Source organism: Bombina bombina, chromosome 3 (assembly GCF_027579735.1).
Source record: "Bombina bombina isolate aBomBom1 chromosome 3, aBomBom1.pri, whole genome shotgun sequence".
Lineage (NCBI taxonomy): Eukaryota > Metazoa > Chordata > Amphibia > Anura > Bombinatoridae > Bombina > Bombina bombina.
In genome coordinates this window covers 771,833,815-771,850,965 of record NC_069501.1, presented here as the reverse complement: position 1 = coordinate 771,850,965, position 17,151 = coordinate 771,833,815, and the positions used below count along the sequence as shown (strand labels likewise).

Sequence of the window (17,151 nt, the reverse complement as noted above, 5' to 3'; positions counted from 1 at the left end):
CTATTAGAATCACTGATGCTCTCTCCTGTTTGATTTTGGCAATCAATCGAGGAAGCAGCGGGAGGGGTGGAAACACATAAGCCATCCCGAAGTTCCAAGGTGCTGTCAAAGCATCTATCAGAACCGCTCCCGGATCCCTGGATCTGGACCCGTAGCGAGGAAGTTTGGCGTTCTGGCGAGACGCCATGAGATCTATCTCTGGTTTGCCCCAACGTCGAAGTATTTGGGCAAAGACCTCCGGATGAAGTTCCCACTCCCCCGGATGAAAAGTCTGGCGACTCAAGAAATCCGCCTCCCAGTTCTCCACTCCCGGGATGTGGATTGCTGACAGGTGGCAAGAGTGAGACTCTGCCCAGCGAATTATCCTTGATACTTCCATCATTGCTAGGGAGCTTCTTGTCCCTCCCTGATGGTTGATGTAAGCTACAGTCGTGATGTTGTCCGACTGAAACCTGATGAACCCCCGAGTTGTTAATTGGGGCCAAGCCAGAAGGGCATTGAAAACTGCTCTCAATTCCAGAATGTTTATTGGAAGGAGACTCTCCTCCTGATTCCATAGTCCCTGAGCCTTCAGAGAATTCCAGACAGCGCCCCAACCTAGTAGGCTGGCGTCTGTTGTTACAATTGTCCAGTCTGGCCTGCTGAATGGCATCCCCCTGGACAGGTGTGGCCGATAAAGCCACCATAGAAGAGAATTTCTGGTCTCTTGATTCAGATTCAGAGTAGGGGACAAATCTGAGTAATCCCCATTCCACTGACTTAGCATGCACAATTGCAGCGGTCTGAGGTGTAGGCGTGCAAAAGGTACTATGTCCATTGCCGCTACCATTAAGCCGATCACCTCCATGCATTGAGCTACTGACGGGTGTTGAATGGAATGAAGGACACGGCATGCATCTTGAAGCTTTGTTAACCTGTCTTCTGTCAGGTAAATCTTCATTTCTACAGAATCTATAAGAGTCCCCAAGAATGGAACTCTTGTGAGAGGAAAAAGAGAACTCTTCTTTTCGTTCACTTTCCATCCATGCGACCTTAGAAATGCCAGAACTAGCTCTGTATGAGACTTGGCAGTTTGAAAGCTTGAAGCTTGTATTAGAATGTCGTCTAGGTACGGAGCTACCGAAATCCCTCGCGGTCTTAGTACCGCCAGAAGGGCACCCAGAACCTTTGTGAAGATTCTTGGAGCCGTAGCCAATCCGAATGGAAGAGCTACAAACTGGTAGTGCCTGTCTAAGAAGGCAAACCTTAGATACCGGTGATGATCTTTGTGGATCGGTATGTGAAGGTAAGCATCTTTTAAATCCACTGTGGTCATGTACTGACCCTTTTGGATCATGGGTAAGATTGTCCGAATAGTTTCCATTTTGAACGATGGAACTCTTAGGAATTTGTTTAGAATCTTTAAATCTAAGATTGGCCTGAAAGTTCCCTCTTTTTTGGGAACCACAAACAGGTTTGAGTAGAACCCTTGTCCTTGTTCCGACCGCGGAACCGGATGGATCACTCCCATTAATAACAGATCTTGTACACAGCGTAGAAACGCTTCTTTCTTTATCTGGTTTGTTGACAACCTTGACAGATGAAATCTCCCTCTTGGGGGAGATAATTTGAAGTCTAGAAGGTATCCCTGAGATATGATCTCTAGTGCCCAGGGATCCTGAACATCTCTTGCCCAGGCCTGGGCGAAGAGAGAAAGTCTGCCCCCCACTAGATCCGGTCCCGGATCGGGGGCTTTCGGTTCATGCTGTCTTTGGGGCAGCAGCAGGTTTCCTGGCCTGCTTGCTCTTGTTCCAGGACTGGTTAGGCTTCCAGCCTTGCCTGTAACGAGCAACAGCTCCTTCCTGTTTTGGTGCAGTGGAGGTTGATGCTGCTCCTGTTTTGAAATTCCGAAAGGGACGAAAATTAGACTGTCTAGCCTTAGCTTTGGCTTTGTCTTGAGGTAGGGCGTGGCCCTTACCTCCTGTAATGTCAGCGATAATTTCTTTCAAACCGGGCCCAAATAAAGACTGCCCCTTGAAAGGTATATTAAGTAATTTGGACTTAGAAGTAACATCAGCTGACCAGGATTTTAGCCACAGCGCCCTACGTGCCTGTATGGCGAATCCTGAGTTCTTAGCCGTAAGTTTGGTTAAATGTACTACGGCCTCCGAAATGAATGAATTAGCTAGTTTAAGGACTCTAAGCCTGTCCGTAATGTCGTCTAGCGTAGATGAACTAAGGTTCTCTTCCAGAGACTCAATCCAAAATGCTGCCGCAGCCGTAATCGGCGCGATACATGCAAGGGGTTGCAATATAAAACCTTGTTGAACAAACATTTTCTTAAGGTAACCCTCTAATTTTTTATCCATTGGATCTGAAAAAGCACAGCTATCCTCCACCGGGATAGTGGTACGCTTAGCTAAAGTAGAAACTGCTCCCTCCACCTTAGGGACCGTTTGCCATAAGTCCCGAGTGGTGGCGTCTATTGGAAACATCTTTCTAAATATTGGAGGGGGTGAGAACGGCAAACCGGGTCTATCCCACTCCTTAGTAACAATTTCAGTTAGTCTCTTAGGTATAGGAAAAACGTCAGTACTCGCCGGTACCGCAAAGTATTTATCCAACCTACACAGTTTCTCTGGTATTGCAACGGTGTTACAATCATTGAGAGCTGCTAAGACCTCCCCTAGTAATACACGGAGGTTCTCCAATTTAAATTTAAAATTTGAAATATCTGAATCCAATCTGTTTGGATCAGAACCGTCACCCACAGAATGAAGCTCTCCGTCCTCATGCTCTGCAAGCTGTGACGCAGTATCAGACATGGCCCTAGTATTGTCAGCGCACTCTGTTCTCACCCCAGAGTGATCACGCTTGCCTCTTAGTTCTGGCAATTTAGACAAAACTTCAGTCATAACAGTAGCCATATCTTGTAATGTTATCTGTAATGGCCGCCCAGATGTACTAGGCGCCATAATATCACGCACCTCCCGGGCGGGAGATGCAGGTACTGCCGCGTGAGGCGAGTTAGTCGGCATAACTCTCCCCTCGCTGTTTGGTGAAATTTGTTCACATTGTACAGATTGACTTTTATTTAAAGTAGCATCAATACAGTTAGTACATAAATTTCTATTGGGCTCCACCTTGGCATTGGAACAAATGACACAGATATCTTCCTCTGAGTCAGACATGTTTAACACACTAGCAATAAACTTGCAACTTGGTTATAATCTTTTTTAGTAAAAACGTACTGTGCCTCAAAGAGGTACTAAACGATTAAATGACAGTTGAAATAATGAACTGAAAAACAGTTATAGCATCAAACTTTAAAACAACACAACTTTTAGCAAAGGTTTGTTCCCATTAGTAAAATAACAATAATTAAATTTGACATAAAAATTACAGAGGAACGTTTTTATTCACAGTCAATATAAAATTCTCACAGCTCTGCTGAGAGAAACTACCTCCCTCCAAAGAAGTTTGAAGACCCCTGAGATCTGTCAGAGATGAACCGGATCATGCAGGAAATATAAGAGTAACTGACTGGAATTTTTTGATGCGTAGCAAAGAGCGCCAAAAACGGCCCCTCCCCCTCACACACAGCAGTGAAGAGAAACGAAACTGTCACAATTAAAAGCAAACAACTGCCAAGTGGAAATAATGCCCAAATATTTATTCACTCAGTACCTCAGCAATGTAAACGATTCTACATTCCAGCAAAAACGTTTAACATGATAAATACTTAATAAAAGGATTAGTGACTTTTAACAGAGTAGTTCCGGTGAAATACCATCCCCAGAATACTGAAGTGTATACATACATGTCATTATAACGGTATGGCAGGATTTTCTCATCAATTCCATTCAGAAAATAAAAACTGCTACATACCTCAATGCAGATTCATCTGCCCGCTGTCCCCTGATCTGAAGCTTTTACCTCCCTCAGATGGCCGAGAACAGCAATATGATCTTAACTACTCCGGTTAAAATCATAGTAAAAAACTCTGGCAGATTCTTCCTCAAACTCTGCCAGAGAAGTAATAACACGCTCCGGTGCTATTGTAAAATAACAAACTTTTGATTGAAGTCATAAAAACTAAGTATAATCACCATAGTCCTCTCACACATCCTATCTAGTCGTTGGGTGCAAGAGAATGACTGGGACTGACGTAGAGGGGAGGAGCTATATGCAGCTCTGCTGGGTGAATCCTCTTGCATTTCCTGTTGGGGAGGAGTTATATCCCCGGAAGTAATGATGACCCGTGGACTGATCACACATAACAGAAGAAATATGATCTGTCAAATCCTCTCTTGGTTGTGGTCTCCTGCCCTAATTGGCAATTGTTCAAAAAGTAAACTTGTTGTCTGGGTAAATCAGAGTTTGCAAACATTTTATTTAACCTTGAAAAAGAATATAAACTTGGGAAGTAGCTAATACAAGTAAGTAAATGTGTGACATATGCGTTCAGCAATTTCCCAATATATCTTGTAGCAACATAAGTTTCATATTACTGGTAATAAACACAAAAGGTTCAACACAGAACACATATACGGTGTCCTCTCTTTAGAGAATGCAGATTATTTACAACCATTTGTTTTTTTCTTCTAAACAAATATTCTAGCGCACCCTGTACCAAGGTTTAGATTTTAAGTCTGTGCCAAGCTTTAAAAGGCAATGCAATACTTTTAATTGGGTAAATCCTTTCCCTTTAAAAATAAATAAATGGGGGAGGGTTAAAATCATCAGTCTACAATAGAATGTTTATTGTTTTAAAAGATAGATAATCCCTTTATTACCCATTCCCCAGTTTTGCATAACCAACAGTTATATTAATATACTTTTTACCTCTGTGATTACATTGTATCTATGCATCTTCTGACAGCCCCCTGATTACATGACTTTTTATTTATTATCTATTGACTTGCATTTAGTACTGTGTTGTGCTATATCCTAAATAACTCCTCAGGCGTGAGCACAATGTTATCTATATGCATATGGCCCTCATGAACTAGGCCATATGCGATTAAGCGGCTGTCAATAGAGCATTTGAAAAAGGTAGAAATTTAGAGATTTCAAATATTATAAAGTATTTTAATATATCAATGTTGGTTGTGCAAAGCTGGGGAATGGGTAGTAAAGGCGTTATCTATCTTTAAATAATAACAATTTTATTGTCGACTGTCCCTTTAATTCATGTTCCAGTAGGTTCTCTAAATGCTAACACTATCTTTGGGACACAACTAATTTATTGTTATAAGCTTGTGAAACCCTAAAGCAGTGCTTTCCCATCTGAGTGTCGTGACACAGTGTGTCGGCAGCAGTGTGTAGGTGTGTCCCTGCTTCAGCACAACATTTAAAAAAATATATATATATTTTTGGTTTCTGACTTTCCTCCTGCCTGCTACGCATATCACGTGATTTATACCTATTGGGTCACAGATCAGCCAGAACTGAAACTATTCCCATTGGCAGCTTTGGTGGGAAAATTGGCTCCTGACTGCACGTGTAGTCTCCTCAATCGGCTCCTGACTGCACGTGAAGTCAGTAATCAGTGAGTGGGACAGCAGTGCGTTTGCAGCGCGGGCAGCAGTCAGTCGGACTCACAGAGCTCTGAGGGCGGCAGCTTAAACGCTGGGGGGTTGATATATAGATAGGAAGTAGAAGCTTAAAAATGCTTGATGATGAAATGTGAGTGTCTTTAATATTCCACCAAATATTCAGAAACTGTGTTCATCCCATCAACCTTATACAGCCCATTAAAATAGTAAGTAGTTATTGGTGTTATTAAACTTTTTTTTAACTCTTGCACATACATACTGTTACTTGTAAATACATTTCGTTATTGTATAATTTATGTTTGTGTCCGTATCTCTTAAAACAGTTAGTTTAACCTCCTGTTTGCTAGTACAACTCAATTACTGTGTTGCGAAATTATGAATGTCTAAAAAAAAATGTGTCGCCAACATGAAAAGTTTGGAAAGCTCCGCCCTAAAGGTTCAGTTCTTATATTCAATTATATAAAAAAGAATATTTTGAACTGTAAAGCATATTTCGGCAACAATCTGTTTTATTAAAGGGACAGTAAAGTAAAATTTTAAATTTGCATGATTCAGATAGAGCATGAAATTTTAAACAGCTTTCCAATTTACTACTTTCATCTAACTTGCTGTGTTCTCTTGATATCGTTTCTTTAAAAACATACCTACTAGGCTCAGAAGTAGCAGTTCACTAATGGAAGGTAGTTGCTGATTGGTGGCTGCACATAAATGCTTCTTGCCATTGCTCATAGTTTGTTCAGCTATCTCCCAGTAGTGAATTGCTGTATTTTCAACAAGGGATGCCAAGTGAATAAAGCAAATGTGAAAATAGACATAAAATGGAAAGTTGTTTAATATTTTATGTTCTATCAAAATTAAAAAATACATTCTTTTAGGTTTCATGTCCCTTGAGATTTTTATATAAAATGTTTATTTAAAGGGACGTGTAACTCTTTTATTTCATGATTTAGATAGAACATGCAATTTTTAATTAAAGGGACACTGAACCCAATTTTTTTTCTTTTGCGATTCAGACAGAGCATGCAATTTTAAGCAACTTTGTAATTTACTGCTATTATCAATTTTTATTCGTTCTCTTGCTCTCTTTATTTGAAAAAGAAGGTATCTAAGCTTTTTTGTTTCAGAGCTCTGGACAGCACTTTTTTATTCGTGGATGAATTTATCCACCAATAAGCAAGAACAACCAAGGTTGTTCACCAAAAATGGGCTGGCATCTAAACTTACATTCTTGCATTTCAAATAAAGATACCAAGAGAATGAAGAAAAATTGATAACAGGAGAAAATTAGAAAGTTGCTTAAAATTGCATGCTCTATCTGAATCATGAAGAAGAAAATTTGGGTTCAGTGTCCCTATAACTTTCCAATGTATTTATATTATCTATCATTCTCCTTGTATTCTTTGTTGAAAAGTATAGTTAGGAAGGCTCAGAAGCTGCTGATTGGTGGCTGCACATATGTCTCTTTTCATTGCTTTTCCGATAGCTCCCAGTAGTGCATTAATGCTCCTTCAACAAAGTATATCAAGGGAATGAAGTAAAATGAGATAATATCAGTAAATTGTTAAGTTGTTTAAAATAGTATGATCTATCTGAAAAATGTGGGTTTCATATCCATTTAAGCATAATTAAACTACTTTACCATCTGTTCTCATTATTTATTTTGCCCCTTTTTCATGTGATTTAGCTCTGAAAATTGAGTGATTTCTAACAGATGTGTGCATTCTGCTTTTTTGGGTCGATCTAAATGCCGAAGACAAGTTGCCAAATCTCTGCAAAAAAAACTGCCAAAAGGAGCAATTAGACTTCTAGGGGCATAACTCAGAAAGCAAACCAAACCAGCTCTACTTGTATATCATAACAGTCCCAAAAGAAACACCCATTCAAGAGATAGCTCTGTGTTTTATCAAACATAGAAGTATCAAAGATTTCTCTCTTCCAGTTTGGTACCTGGGTGCATTTATATATTATGCTAAAAATACATGGTGTATTATCAAATGTATCAGTATCAAAGATCTAATTAAAAATACTCTCTGAACTGTCTGATGGAAATTACTGTGTGAGCATTTGTAATAAAATATCTGATAAAATAACATCTTTGATACAAGGGATAACAGTGTATTATCAAATGTATGAGTATTAAACCTAGGATTATCAAAGAATGTATTAAAAATACACATTCTGTGAACCATCAGAAGGAACCGTTAGTACCTCGGAATTCTTTGAATTTGTGAGCGCATGCGTCATTGTGACTTGCTACTTGTTCTCCTTTACTAAACCAATTAAGTAGGTTTTTTTGCTTCATTTTTATGTTGTTATGCCTGTGAAAATCTGAATGCATCTTTCTTTTTTGGGAGGGGGGGTTGGCCATTAAAAATATTATAAATGTTTCTAGCAAAAAAAAATATATATATATATATATATATCTACCAAAATTCATTAAAATTATGGGGGGAGATAAAAAAACTGAAATTAAAATCCTCCATGTCTTAAAATTAAATCAATGTAAATATTTGCATAGGAAATTAGTACATCTAGGCAAGTATCCCCGCATATCTAATTTGCATCTCTTACCCACAATTCTCTTGTGCATTGGAAGCATTGTATATTAAGAATTTCTAGGGAAAAGCAAGCGGGGATACTTGCCTAGATGTACTAATTTCCTATGCAAATATTTACATTGATTTAATTTTAAGACATGGAGGATTTTAATTTCAGTTTTTTATCTCCCCCCATAATTTTAATGAATTTTGGTTTAACCATGAAAATAGCTTTACCAGTGCAGCAACCAGAAATCTATCTCCTACTGATGAGTTCCAAAAAGAACGAAACAGGCTTGTCTAGTGAGTGATTTCTGGTTTACTGTCATAATCCTGTTTAAAAGGATTGCTGTGTCAAAACAGTATTTTCGAAGCAAAAAAACTGAGAATTCGCATATCTAATTTGCATATATCTTACCCACAATCCTCTTGTGCATTGGAAACATTGTATATTAAGAATTTCTGGGGGAAAGCAAGCGGGGATACTTGCCTAGATGTACTAATTTCCAATGCAAATATTTACATTGATTTATATATTTATACACACACACATTTTATATATATTTTTTAGACACGATGAGTCCACTGATTTCATCCTTACTTGTGGGATAACGCCTCCTGGTCAGCAGGAGGAGGCAAAGAGCACCACAGCAGAGCTGTATATATAGCTCCTCCCTTCCCTCCCACTCCAGTCATTCAACCGAAGTTAGGAAGAGAAAGGAAAAGCCAAGGTGCAGAGGTGTCTGAAGTTTACAAAAATTAATAACCTGTCTCAGAGAACAGGGCGGGCCGTGGACTCCTCGTGTCTAAAAAGAAACAAATTTATCAGGTAAGCATACATTTTCTTATCTTTTTAAAGACACGATGAGTCCACGGATTTCATCCTTACTTGTGGGATACAATACCAAAGCTAGAGAACACGGATGATAAGGGAGGGACAAGACAGGGAACCTAAACAGAAGGCAACCCTGCTTGAAGAACCTTTCTCCCAAAAACAGCCTCCGCCGAAGCAAAGGTATCACATTTGTAAAATTTAGAAAAAGTATGAAGAGAAGACCAAGTTGCGGCTTTACAAATCTGCTCAACTGAAGCATCATTTTTGAATGCCCATGAGGAAGCAACAGCTTCGAAATTAGCACATAAGCCTACCTATGTTTAGTTTAAACTAAGAATACCAAGAGAAAAAAAGCTAATTTGACGATAAAAGTAAATTGGAAAGTTGATTAAAATTAAAAGTCCTATCTGAATAATGAAAGTTTAATTTATACTAGACTGTCCCTTTAAGAACTAAATTCAAACTCAATGGAGGAGCAATCAGTTTAAATACAGGCCTGATCCTAGTCAAAGCCTGACAAAAAGATTGAACATCTGGGACATTTGCCAGACGCTTGTGGAACAAAATAGATAAAGCAGAGATCTGTCCCTTTAGGGAACTCGCTGACAATCCCTTCTCCAATCCTTCTTGGAGAAAAGACAAAATCCCAGGAGTCCTAACCCTACTCCATGAGTAGCCCTTATATTCGCACCAATAAAGATATTTACGCCATATCTTATGGTAAATCTTCCTAGTTACAGGCTTACTAGCCTGAATTAATGTATCTATAACCGAATCAGAGAAACCTCGCTTGGAAAAATAAGCGTTCAATCTCCAAGCAGTTAGCTTCAGAGAAACTAGATTTGGGTCAAGGAAAGGTCCCTGAATGAGAAGGTCCTTCCTTAATGGCAGTGTCCAGGGTGGCAGAGATGACATGTCCACCAGGTTAGCATACCAAATCCTGCGAGGCCATGCAGGAGCGATGAGGATCACTGATGCCTTTTCCGGTTTGATCCGAGCAATAACCCGGGGAAGAAGAGCAAGCGGGGGTAATAGATACGCTAGGTTGAAGGACCAAGGAACCGCTAATGCATCTATCAGTTCGGCTTGGGGATCCCTGGACCTAGACCCGTATCTCGGGAGCTTCGCATTCTGACGAGATGCCATGAGATCTAATTCCGGCCGACCCCATCTGAGAATCAGATTGGAAAATATTTCCGGATGGAGTTCCCACTCTCCCCGATGAAAAGTCTGTCTGCTCAGAAAATCCGCCTCCCAGTTTTCCACCCCTGGGATGTGGATTGCTGACAGATGACAAGAATGGGCCTCCGCCCACTGGATTATCTTGGCAACTTCGATCATTGCCAAGGAACTCCTTGTTCCTCCCTGATGATTGATGTAAGCCACAGTCGTTATGTTGTCCAACTGGAATCTGATGAACTGAGCTGAAGCTAACTGAGGCCAAGCCCGAAGAGAATTGAAGATTGCCCTCAGCTCTAGAATGTTGATGGGAAGAAGAGACTCTGTCCGAGTCCATACTCCCTGAGCCCCAGACTGCTCCCCATCCTAAAAGGCTGGCGCCCGTTGTCACATTCACCCATGACAGTCTGCGAAAGCACGTCCCCTGGGACAGATGATCCAGAGACAACCACCATTGAAGAGAGCCCCTCGTCTCTTGTTCTAGAGTTATTCGAGGAGACAAATCCAAATAATCTCCATTCCACTGCCTGAGCATGCTTAACTGCAGAGGCCTGAGATGAAACCGAGCAAACGGGATGATGTCCATTGCCGCTACCATCAAACCGATTAACTGCATGCACTGAGCCACTGACGGCCGAGGAGTGGACTGAAGGACTCGACATGTATTCAGAATCTTTGACTTTCTGACCTCTGTCAGAAAAATCTTCATGGAAATAGAGTCGATTAGAGTTCCTAAGAAGGGTACCCTTGTCTGCGGAATTAAACTCTTTTCCAGATTTACCTTCCACCCGTGAGTTCGCAGGAAGGCTAGCACAATGTCGGTATGGGACCTTGTTTGCTGATAAGATGACGCCTGGATTAGGATATCGTCCAGATAAGGCACCACTGCAATGCCCCGCGGTCTTAGAACCGCCAGCAGAGACCCAAGAACCTTTGTGGAAATTCTGGGTGCCGTGGCCAGACGAACTGAAAGTGTTTGTCCAGGAAGGCAAACCTCAGGAACTTGTGATGATCTCTGTGGATAGGAACATGAAGATATGCATCGTTTAGATCCACTGTTTTCATAAATTGACCCTCCTGGATCAATGGAAGAATGGTACGAATAGTCTCCATCTTGAACGATGGAACTCTGAGAAACTTGTTTAAACTCTTGAGGTCTAAGATAGGTCTGAAGGTTCCCTCCTTCTTAGGAACTACAAACAGATTTGAATAAAACCCCTGTCCCTGTTCCTGCATTGGAACGGGACAAATTACCCCCATGTAAAAGAGGTCTCTTACACAATGTAAGAACGCCTCTCGTTTTATCTGGTCTGCAGATAGTCTTGAAAGAAGAAATCTTCCCCGGGGGGAAGAATTTCTGAACTCCAGTTTGTATCCCTGGGACACTATTCTATAGCCCAAGGATCCTGAACATCTCGTACCCAAGCCTGAATGAAAAAACATAATTTATGTAAGAACTTACCTGATAAATTCATTTCTTTCATATTAACAAGAGTCCATGAGCTAGTGACGTATGGGATATACATTCCTACCAGGAGGGGCAAAGTTTCCCAAACCTTAAAATGCCTATAAATACACCCCTCACCACACCCACAAATCAGTTTAACGAATAGCCAAGAAGTGGGGTGATAAGAAAAAAAGTGCGAAGCATATAAAATAAGGAATTGGAATAATTGTGCTTTATACAAAAAAATCATAACCACCACAAAAAAGGGTGGGCCTCATGGACTCTTGTTAATATGAAAGAAATGAATTTATCAGGTAAGTTCTTACATAAATTATGTTTTCTTTCATGTAATTAACAAGAGTCCATGAGCTAGTGACGTATGGGATAATGACTACCCAAGATGTGGATCTTTCCACACAAGAGTCACTAGAGAGGGAGGGATAAAATAAAGACAGCCAATTCCTGCTGAAAATAATCCACACCCAAAATAAAGTTTAACGAAAAACATAAGCAGAAGATTCAAACTGAAACCGCTGCCTGAAGAACTTTTCTACCAAAAACTGCTTCAGAAGAAGAAAATACATCAAAATGGTAGAATTTAGTAAAAGTATGCAAAGAGGACCAAGTTGCTGCTTTGCAGATCTGGTCAACCGAAGCTTCATTCCTAAACGCCCAGGAAGTAGATACTGACCTAGTAGAATGAGCTGTAATTCTCTGAGGCGGAATTTTACCCGACTCAACATAGGCAAGATGAATTAAAGATTTCAACCAAGATGCCAAAGAAATGGCAGAAGCTTTCTGGCCTTTCCTAGAACCGGAAAAGATAACAAATAGACTAGAAGTCTTACGGAAAGATTTCGTAGCTTCAACATAATATTTCAAAGCTCTAACAACATCCAAAGAATGCAACGATTTCTCCTTAGAATTCTTAGGATTAGGACATAATGAAGGAACCACAATTTCTCTACTAATGTTGTTGGAATTCACAACTTTAGGTAAAAATTCAAAAGAAGTTCGCAACACCGCCTTATCCTGATGAAAAATCAGAAAAGGAGACTCACAAGAAAGAGCAGATAATTCAGAAACTCTTCTAGCAGAAGAGATGGCCAAAAGGAACAAAACTTTCCAAGAAAGTAATTTAATGTCCAATGAATGCATAGGTTCAAACGGAGGAGCTTGAAGAGCTCCCAGAACCAAATTCAAACTCCATGAAGGAGAAATTGACTTAATGACAGGTTTTATACGAACCAAAGCTTGTACAAAACAATGAATATCAGGAAGAATAGCAATCTTTCTGTGAAAAAGAACAGAAAGAGCGGAGATTTGTCCTTTCAAAGAACTTGCGGACAAACCCTTATCTAAACCATCCTGAAGAAACTGTAAAATTCTCGGTATTCTAAAAGAATGCCAAGAAAAATGATGAGAAAGACACCAAGAAATATAAGTCTTCCAGACTCTATAATATATCTCTCGAGATACAGATTTACGAGCCTGTAACATAGTATTAATCACGGAGTCAGAGAAACCTCTTTGACCAAGAATCAAGCGTTCAATCTCCATACCTTTAAATTTAAGGATTTCAGATCCGGATGGAAAAAAGGACCTTGCGACAGAAGGTCTGGTCTTAACGGAAGAGTCCATGGTTGGCAAGATGCCATCCGGACAAGATCCGCATACCAAAACCTGTGAGGCCATGCCGGAGCTATTAGCAGAACAAACGAGCATTCCCTCAGAATCTTGGAGATTACTCTTGGAAGAAGAACTAGAGGCGGAAAGATATAGGCAGGATGATACTTCCAAGGAAGTGATAATGCATCCACTGCCTCCGCCTGAGGATCCCGGGATCTGGACAGATACCTGGGAAGTTTCTTGTTTAGATGAGAGGCCATCAGATCTATCTCTGGGAGCCCCCAAATTTGAACAATCTGAAGAAATACCTCTGGGTGAAGAGACCATTCGCCCGGATGCAACGTTTGGCGACTGAGATAATCCGCTTCCCAATTGTCTACACCTGGGATATGAACCGCAGAGATTAGACAGGAGCTGGATTCCGCCCAAACCAAAATTCGAGATACTTCTTTCATAGCCAGAGGACTGTGAGTCCCTCCTTGATGATTGATGTATGCCACAGTTGTGACATTGTCTGTCTGAAAACAAATGAACGATTCTCTCTTCAGAAGAGGCCAAAACTGAAGAGCTCTGAAAATTGCACGGAGTTCCAAAATATTGATCGGTAATCTCACCTCCTGAGATTCCCAAACTCCTTGTGCCGTCAGAGATCCCCACACAGCTCCCCAACCTGTGAGACTTGCATCTGTTGAAATTACAGTCCAGGTCGGAAGAACAAAAGAAGCCCCCTGAATTAAACGATGGTGATCTGTCCACCACGTTAGAGAGTGTCGAACAATCGGTTTTAAAGATATTAATTGATATATCTTCGTGTAATCCCTGCACCATTGGTTCAGCATACAGAGCTGAAGAGGTCGCATGTGAAAACGAGCAAAGGGGATCGCGTCCGATGCAGCAGTCATAAGACCTAGAATTTCCATGCATAAGGCTACCGAAGGGAATGATTGAGACTGAAGGTTTCGACAAGCTGTAATCAATTTTAGACGTCTCTTGTCTGTTAAAGACAGAGTCATGGACACTGAATCTATCTGGAAACCCAGAAAGGTTACCCTTGTTTGAGGAATCAAAGAACTTTTTGGTAAATTGATCCTCCAACCATGATCTTGAAGAAACAACACAAGTCGATTCGTATGAGACTCTGCTAAATGTAAAGACTGAGCAAGTACCAAGATATCGTCCAAATAAGGAAATACCACAATACCCTGTTCTCTGATTACAGACAGAAGGGCACCGAGAATCTTTGTGAAAATTCTTGGAGCTGTAGCAAGGCCAAACGGTAGAGCCACAAATTGGTAATGCTTGTCTAGAAAAGAGAATCTCAGGAACTGATAATGATCTGGATGAATCGGAATATGCAGATATGCATCCTGTAAATCTATTGTGGACATATAATTCCCTTGCTGAACAAAAGGCAATATAGTCCTTACAGTTACCATCTTGAACGTTGGTATCCTTACATAACGATTCAATAATTTTAGATCCAGAACTGGTCTGAAGGAATTCTCCTTCTTTGGTACAATGAAGAGATTTGAATAAAACCCCATCCCCTGTTCCGGAACTGGAACTGGCATAATTACTCCAGCCAACTCTAGATCTGAAACACAATTCAGAAATGCTTGAGCTTTCACTGGATTTACTGGGACACGGGAAAGAAAAAATCTCTTTGCAGGAGGTCTCATCTTGAAACCAATTCTGTACCCTTCTGAAACAATGTTCTGAATCCAAAGATTGTGAACAGAATTGATCCAAATTTCTTTGAAAAAACGTAACCTGCCCCCTACCAGCTGAACTGGAATGAGGGCCGTACCTTCATGTGAACTTAGAAGCAGGCTTTGCCTTTCTAGCAGGCTTGGATTTATTCCAGACTGGAGATGGTTTCCAAACTGAAACTGCTCCTGAGGACGAAGGATCAGGCTTTTGTTCTTTGTTGAAACGAAAGGAACGAAAACGATTGTTAGCCCTGTTTTTACCTTTAGATTTTTTATCCTGTGGTAAAAAAGTTCCTTTCCCACCAGTAACAGTTGAAATAATAGAATCCAACTGAGAACCAAATAATTTGTTTCCCTGGAAAGAAATGGAAAGTAGAGTTGATTTAGAAGCCATATCAGCATTCCAAGTCTTAAGCCATAAAGCTCTTCTGGCTAAGATAGCCAAAGACATAAACCTAACATCAACTCTAATAATATCAAAAATGGCATCACAGATAAAATTATTAGCATGCTGGAGAAGAATAATAATATCATGAGAATCACGATTTGTTACTTGTTGCGCTAGAGTTTCCAACCAAAAAGTTGAAGCTGCAGCAACATCAGCCAATGATATAGCAGGTCTAAGAAGATTACCTGAACACAGATAAGCTTTTCTTAGAAAAGATTCAATTTTTCTATCTAAAGGATCCTTAAACGAGGTACCATCTGACGTAGGAATGGTAGTACGTTTAGCAAGGGTAGAAATAGCCCCATCAACTTTAGGGATTTTGTCCCAAAATTCTAACCTGTCAGGCGGAACAGGATATAATTGCTTAAAACGTTTAGAAGGAGTAAATGAATTACCCAATTTATCCCATTCTTTGGAAATTACTGCAGAAATAGCATTAGGAACAGGAAAAACTTCTGGAATAACCGCAGGAGCTTTAAAAACCTTATCCAAACGTATAGAATTAGTATCAAGAGGACTAGAAACCTCTATTTCTAAAGCAATTAGTACTTCTTTAAGTAAAGAGCGAATAAATTCCATCTTAAATAAATATGAAGATTTATCAGCATCAATCTCTGAGATAGAATCCTCTGAACCAGAAGAGTCCAAAGAATCAGAATGATGGTGTTCATTTAAAAATTCATCTGTAGAGAGAGAAGATTTAAAAGACTTTTTACGTTTACTAGAAGGAGAAATAACAGACAAAGCCTTCTTTATAGATTCAGAAACAAAATCTCTTATGTTATCAGGAACATTCTGCACCTTAGATGTTGAGGGAACTGCAACAGGCAATGGTACATTACTAAAGGAAATATTATCTGCTTTAACAAGTTTGTCATGACAATTATTACAAACAACAGCTGGAGGAATAGCTACCAAAAGTTTACAGCAGATACACTTAGCTTTGGTAGATCCAGCAGGCAGTGATTTTCCTGTAGTATCTTCTGGCTCAGATGCAACGTGAGACATCTTGCAATATGTAAGAGAAAAAACAACATATAAAGCAAAATAGATCAAATTCCTTATAAGACAGTTTCAGGAATGGGAAAGAATGCCAAATATCAAGCTTCTAGCAACCAGAAGCAAATGAAAAATGAGACTGAAATAATGTGGAGACAAAAGCGACGCCCATATTTTTTAGCGCCAAATAAGACGCCCACATTATTTGGCGCCTAAATGCTTTTGGCGCCAAAAATGACGCCACATCCGGAACGCCGACATTTTTGGCGCAAAATAACGTCAAAAAATGACGCAACTTCCGGCGACACGTATGACGCCGGAAACGGAAAAGAATTTTTGCGCCAAAAAAGTCCGCGCCAAGAATGACGCAATAAAATGAAGCATTTTCAGCCCCCGCGAGCCTAACAGCCCACAGAGAAAAAAGTCAAATTTTTGAGGTAAGAAAAATATGATAATTCAATGCATAATCCCAAATATGAAACTGACTGTCTGAAAATAAGGAAAGTTGAACATTCTGAGTCAAGGCAAATAAATGTTTGAATACATATATTTAGAACTTTATAAATAAAGTGCCCAACCATAGCTTAGAGTGTCACAGAAAATAAGACTTACTTACCCCAGGACACTCATCTACATGTTTGTAGAAAGCCAAACCAGTACTGAAACGAGAATCAGTAGAGGTAATGGTATATATAAGAGTATATCGTCGATCTGAAAAGGGAGGTAAGAGATGAATCTCTACGACCGATAACAGAGAACCTTATGAAATAGACCCCGTAGAAGGAGATCACTGCATTCAATAGGCAATACTCTCTTCACATCCCTCTGACA

At 40.1% G+C, this 17,151-nt stretch overlaps 1 protein-coding gene across 4 annotated transcripts in view; it reads right to left on the bottom strand.

The window, feature by feature from the left end:
* The window catches only part of MAP4K4 (mitogen-activated protein kinase kinase kinase kinase 4), a 511,519-nt gene that overhangs the window by 281,478 nt on the left and 212,890 nt on the right, over positions 1-17,151 (bottom strand). The window lies entirely within an intron of this gene.